A 6,000-nucleotide genomic window follows, 5' to 3' on the forward strand; every position below is an offset into this window, starting at 1 on the left:
AGTACTAAATCAGAGTGGGCCTAACAGACAAAAGTTATTGGGGTTTACAGATAGATATGAGCAAAATTAACAAAAATTAAGCAGTTTACAGGAGTTGCAAAATATAGTGGTGTATATAGCAGTCTATAGATGAGCAGAATTACCTGTAGGAGTGAGAAGAGATATACTTGTTTAATTACCATTTCCTAGCACTTGTGAGATATTAGCACTTAGGAAATATGAGCACTAGTACCATGCCCTTGACATTAGTTTTTCATCATTATATGATCATTATATGACACTGGAATCAAACATGGGGATAAAGGGCAGACTTGTTCAATGCTGGGAAACTGGGCTTAAAGCTTCCAACTCCAGTTGCAGGAACAAAGAACATGGAGCCGGATCAGCTGGGATTCGCATTGGAGGGTTTTTTGCATTTTAAAGCATTCGCTGGCTGTGGAGATTTAGGGGAATTGTTGGAAAACTTTTATTGTAAAATATTGCTTTAAGAATACAACCCTGATGTTGCTGGACTACAGCTCCCAGAATTCATTCAATTTCATTATATGTTACATTATTCTGGGATTTATTGTCCAGTAATAACTGAGTAAAGTTTGGTTGAGCAGTACACTGCAGTGCAGCAGGGTTGCACAGTTCCCCAGCACTGAACAAGTCTGTCCTTTATCCCCATGTTTGATTCCAGTGTCATATAATGAAATAAAACAAAATGACATAAGAATCTCTGAACGTAAGATAACAGCAAGATGTATGACATAGTGCTGGGAATCAGCATTCTCATTGGTTGATTCCCTTGCATCTGTAATGAAGTTTTTGGTCAGTAGAATTCTCATAGGTGAATTGGTTTCCATGAGTAATTAAGATTTTTCTCAACTTCTATAGAGCACTAGGGTTATAGTGGGACATCTTTATGGTTGGGTTTAGTGTCCCCTTAAAGTGGATGTAAATGCAGCCATAAAGCCGTCCCACCCCTAATTTTCTATGGAAGTTGCTGAAAACCATAATAATGGATGCAAATTATAAATAACGGTGTAAATTCACCAATGAGAATTCTACTGATCTAAAACTTAATTAGAAATGCAAAAGAACTGACCAATGAAAATGTTGATCCAGCACGATGTCGGGCATCTTGCAGTTATCTTATACAGATGCAGCCACTTTGGTTTGTCTGTTTGACACAGAATAACTAAACACAGATATCCCATTTATCTCATTTAACACAGAAAACTGCGTCACAACATCCCATCTAATTAAGGCATTCACCATTGTTCACAATGGTGCTTTGGTATGCTAATGGAAAGGTTAAATGCATTAAATGAGTTAAGATGACTTTAGATAACGCAGTTTCTTCAATTAACCATGAGTCATGACGCATTTATCTCACAAATCCAAGTGGCTTCATCTGTATACATCTTACATTATATGACATTGGAATCAAACATGGGGGATAAAGGACAGACTTGTTCAGTGCTGGGAAACTGGGCTTAAAGCTTCCAATTCCAGTTTCAGGAACAAAGAACATGGAGCCAGATTTACACAGATCTGCTGGGATTCTCATTGGAGTGTTTTTTGCATTTTAAAGCAGTCGCTGGCAGTGAAGACTTGTTGAAAAGTTTTGGAAAAGTTTTATTGTACAATATTACTTTAAGAACACAATCCTAATGTTGCTGGACTACACCTCCCAGAATGCCTCAACCTTCATGATTTGTTACATTATTCTGGGATTTGTAGTCCAGCAACAACTACGTAAAGTTTGGTTGAGCAGTGCCGTGCAGCAGGGTTTACTACCCCTTTAAAGAGCTGCCAAGAGATTTCAATAAAGACTTCTATGTTAAGGGGAAGTTTAATATACAACTACTGAGGGTTAAAGAAAAATTCCTGCAATGTAATAAACATTTTTATTCTCATACAGTCACTGCTACGTGTGAGATAAAGAGAAAGCAAAAGTAACATTTCTTGTAAATTGCAATTCAGGAATCGGATAAGATAGTAATTTGCATTATTGGTTTTTAACCTTTTCCCTATATTTCTAACCTGTTTGCTTGATTTAATCTCATCTTATTTCCAGTAAATTCCACTTTCGTTAATTTGGGATGATAAAAGGCAAACATTCCTCATGTTCAACCTCTCCTCATGAACCCCAGTGCACATATATCGACATACTTATAGTGGCCTTTCTCCTATCTATGCACTCAAATATCTGTGTATATCAGTACCTTAGCATGAAGAACACCCTCCACTACTTTAACTGAAAGTTCTGATCTTCAGGTCTAAATGGATGGCCTCATACTTTTATCTTTGTAAGGAGGAAAGATCCTTGTATATCCTCTTATGTACTTGTAAAGAGTAATAATGTCCACTCACAAGACCATTCCTCTAAAGAAAACAACCCCAACCTTGAAAGCTTCACCTCATAGTTTAAATCTTCCGACCCCCTTAATTGCATGTCTTTGCACTCTCTGCAGCTCATTATTATCCTTCTTATGGACAGTTGACTGACCAGTTTTCCAGTTTAGACAAATCACTCTGCAAAGTGGCAGCATCCTGCATGGAACCTATAATGCTGCACAATTTAGTATCATCTGCAAAAATAGAAACAGTACTTTCAATGGCCACCTCCAGGTCATTAATAAACAAGTTGAAAAGCAAAGGACCAAGTACAGAGCCCTGCGGTACTCCACTAACAACACTGGTCCAGTTAGAATATTTTCTATTCTTCAGCCAGTTCTCTATCCAGGTACAAATACTATGTTCCAGGCCAACATTCCTTAAATTAACCAGTAACCTTCTGTGTGGCACTGTATCAAATGCTTTAGCAAAGTCTAAGTAGATCACATTCACTGCCATCCCAGAATTTCAGATTCTGCTCACTTCCACATAGAAGGCAATTATTCTGCCAAGATGAAACTATACTGGCACAAACTCATACAATTGTGTTTTGAAATGTACTACAGTATCTTATCCCTTATTACCCCCTCCAAAAGCTTTTCTATCACTGACATGCCTATGCTTTTCAGGCTAATACAGCACTTTTCTTATCTCTCTGCACCATGCCAGACTTCAAAAAATCCTGAATGATTGATTAAATATGTTTGGTAATCCTAGATCTAAGCTTCTTTAGTACCCATGGACAAATGCCATCTGGTACACATTTACCTTCACATGTTCTAGTATTTTTTAAATTGCCTCCTGAGTCACCCATGCATCAATACTTATATTATTAGAATTGTGTCTAATAAAATAAAGGAAACCTGCATTAGCTGGTTCGTAAGTTATGTGGACAGATAAAAGATAGTGTAGAATCTCTGATTTTCCCCTGCTCTCATGAACAAATTGACCTCCCTCTGATACTAAGGGTCCTACCCCTTCTTGTTTAAATTTACCTTTGGACAAATGCCATCTGGTACAAAACTTTTACCTTCACCTGTTCTAGTCTTTTTTTAAATTGCCTCCTGAGTCACCCATGCATCAACTTTTTTTTTTTTTTTTTAACGATTCATATTTTTAATTGCACAACAAATAATAATTACAAACATATATGTAGCCATTACATTTTTGTTGTACATTTTTAAATAAAACAAACATAACTTAACAATCATTAACCTGAGTGATGCTGTCATTTACATATACAATGTCATTGGAGAATAAAGCATATTAAATGTACCATTTGTTACTTAGAAAATATTCTAAAGGGTAACCTTAGGAGTGCAAACCCAATTGTACCTTAATTGATCAGGACCCTGGAGGGGAGCACTGCCTCCCCGGAGCATCAGATCTCAGGGTGCAGCTAAGTCTGGGTCATCATCTGTCCATGGCGCCCACACCTTGATAAATTTCTCCGAGCAGCCCCTTCTCATATATGTTATTTTATACATTGGTAGTGATTTCTCAGTTGCCTGCTCCCAATCTTGCACTGTCGGCCCATTTCTTAATTTCCACTTCACTGAAATCATCTTTTTTGCATATATGCACATAATAGTTATTAGTGTTCTCTGTGCTCTTTTCGGGGATATTTCAGCCACTTGATTTAGTAATAATACCTTGGGGTCCATTGGTAAGGGGATATCAGTTTTCGTTCTAATCAGCTGTGTTACCTCCCTCCAAAAACTTTGCATATGCATAAACTCTGCTGGGGAACCTGAGCATCTGGGACATTCATCTTTTATATTTGAGTTCATTTTGTGGAGCCTATGTGGGGTAAACTATACCCTATGAAGGTAGTTCAGCTGTGTCATTTTATCTTTACTGCAGATGATACCTTCAAAGGCAGCTTCCAAGATATCCTCCCAGTCCTCTGCAGTAATCCAGGGAATATCCCTTTGCCATTTATTTAACAGTTTGTTAAGAGAGGCACTCCCTGCCTGAGACAACTAGGCATAGAAGGCTGAAAGAGGTTTGCTGAGGGTCGTCTTTCTAATGCTTAACTCAATACTTCTGGGAGAGGTGTCTATTGATACATTTTGAAATTGTGTGTCAACCACGTGTCTCAGCTGTAAGTATCTAAAAAATAAATATTGTTGGGAAGGGTCTAGTTTTGTTTCAGGTCCTGGAATGTCATTATCTTTCACTCGACCATAATGTCAGCCAAGTATTTTATATTGTGTTGCGCCAATATCGGTGGGTGCTAAGATGCTGTAATTTGGGGTTGCACCAAAGTGGAGAAAATTCCGCGCAGGATTGTTGTGGTTTGGGGTATAATTTTAGAACCACTTGCCATGCCTTCATTAGAGGAGAGGTATTTTTGGTATTTGAGGTTCCTCTGTACAGTAGGTTTTTTAAACCCTCCAGCGACCCCGCTAGCTGTGCCTCAAGAAGTGTTGCTGCATGTGTTTGCGACGAGATAACCCAATTTCTCGCCATCACCAACTGCGCTGCAAGGAAATACCAATAAAGGTTGGGAGCAGCTAGGCCCCCCTGCGTGATTGGAAGTTGTAGGGCCACTCTCGGAGGGGCCCCGTTCCAAAATAAGGTAATCATAAGGTTTCTTAACTTTGTTAAAATACTTTGTTAAAATTGAGCTTGGAATCATTTTTGGGGATTGCCTGAACACATACGTGAGTTTAGGTACTATTATCATTTTAAATAAATTGATTCTACCTAAAAAGAGGGAGATGCGTCCAAGCCTATTTTTTTCCCCTATGTATCTTAGTATGGGTTGAACATTCAAATCCATGAACTGGGTAAGGTCAGCGTGAATCCAAATCCCTAGGTTCTTAAAGGTCTCGACCCATTGTAGGCCATGAATGCTTGAGGGCTTGTCAGGTAGGGGAAGGGTCTATGGGGAAAATCACTGATTTAGACCAGTTAATTTTAAGGCCAGAATAGGTTGTATGTGTGTTAATGATTGTTAATGCCCCAGCCAGTGCCCTGTGTACATTGGGTAAATAAAGAAGAGCTCTTAGTCCCTCTATTTCCTGCGAGATCTTTATACGACAAGCCATGGGTTCTATCGCAATTGCAAAGACAAGGGGAGACAGAGGGCAACCTTGCCTAGTTCCCCTTCCTATTGGTATGGCTTTTGATATTAAAATATTAGTCCTGAGCTTGGCCACTGGCAAGTGGTACTACACTTGCACCCATGCAATAAATTCTGGGGGTACTCCCACCCACCTCATTGTGGCCCATACATAGTCCCACTCTACCGAATCAAAAGCCTTCTCGTTATCCAGAGAGGCTATTACCCTTTCCCCCTTGTTGTCATGCACTACAGAAATGTTCCTGTTTGGTCCAGCGAAATCACAAAGGCCATGTGAGGTGCTAGCCGCATCGCTAAAACTTTTGCCAGAATTTTTGCGCCAACATTTTTGAGTGATATTGGCCTGATATGAGGCGCACTCGAGAGGGTCCTTGCCCAGTTTAGGAATCAGAATAATGAGTGTTTCTCTCATGGATTCAGGAAGAGAGTCCCCCCTCCAAATTCCATTATAAATGTTTACCAGGAGAGGAGCTATTTTTTACATGCTGTTTAAATATTATCAATATATTTAAGACAAATTGAGCGTA

This window comes from Xenopus laevis, chromosome 2L (genome assembly GCF_017654675.1).
Source record: "Xenopus laevis strain J_2021 chromosome 2L, Xenopus_laevis_v10.1, whole genome shotgun sequence".
NCBI classification, from domain to species: Eukaryota; Metazoa; Chordata; class Amphibia; order Anura; family Pipidae; genus Xenopus; species Xenopus laevis.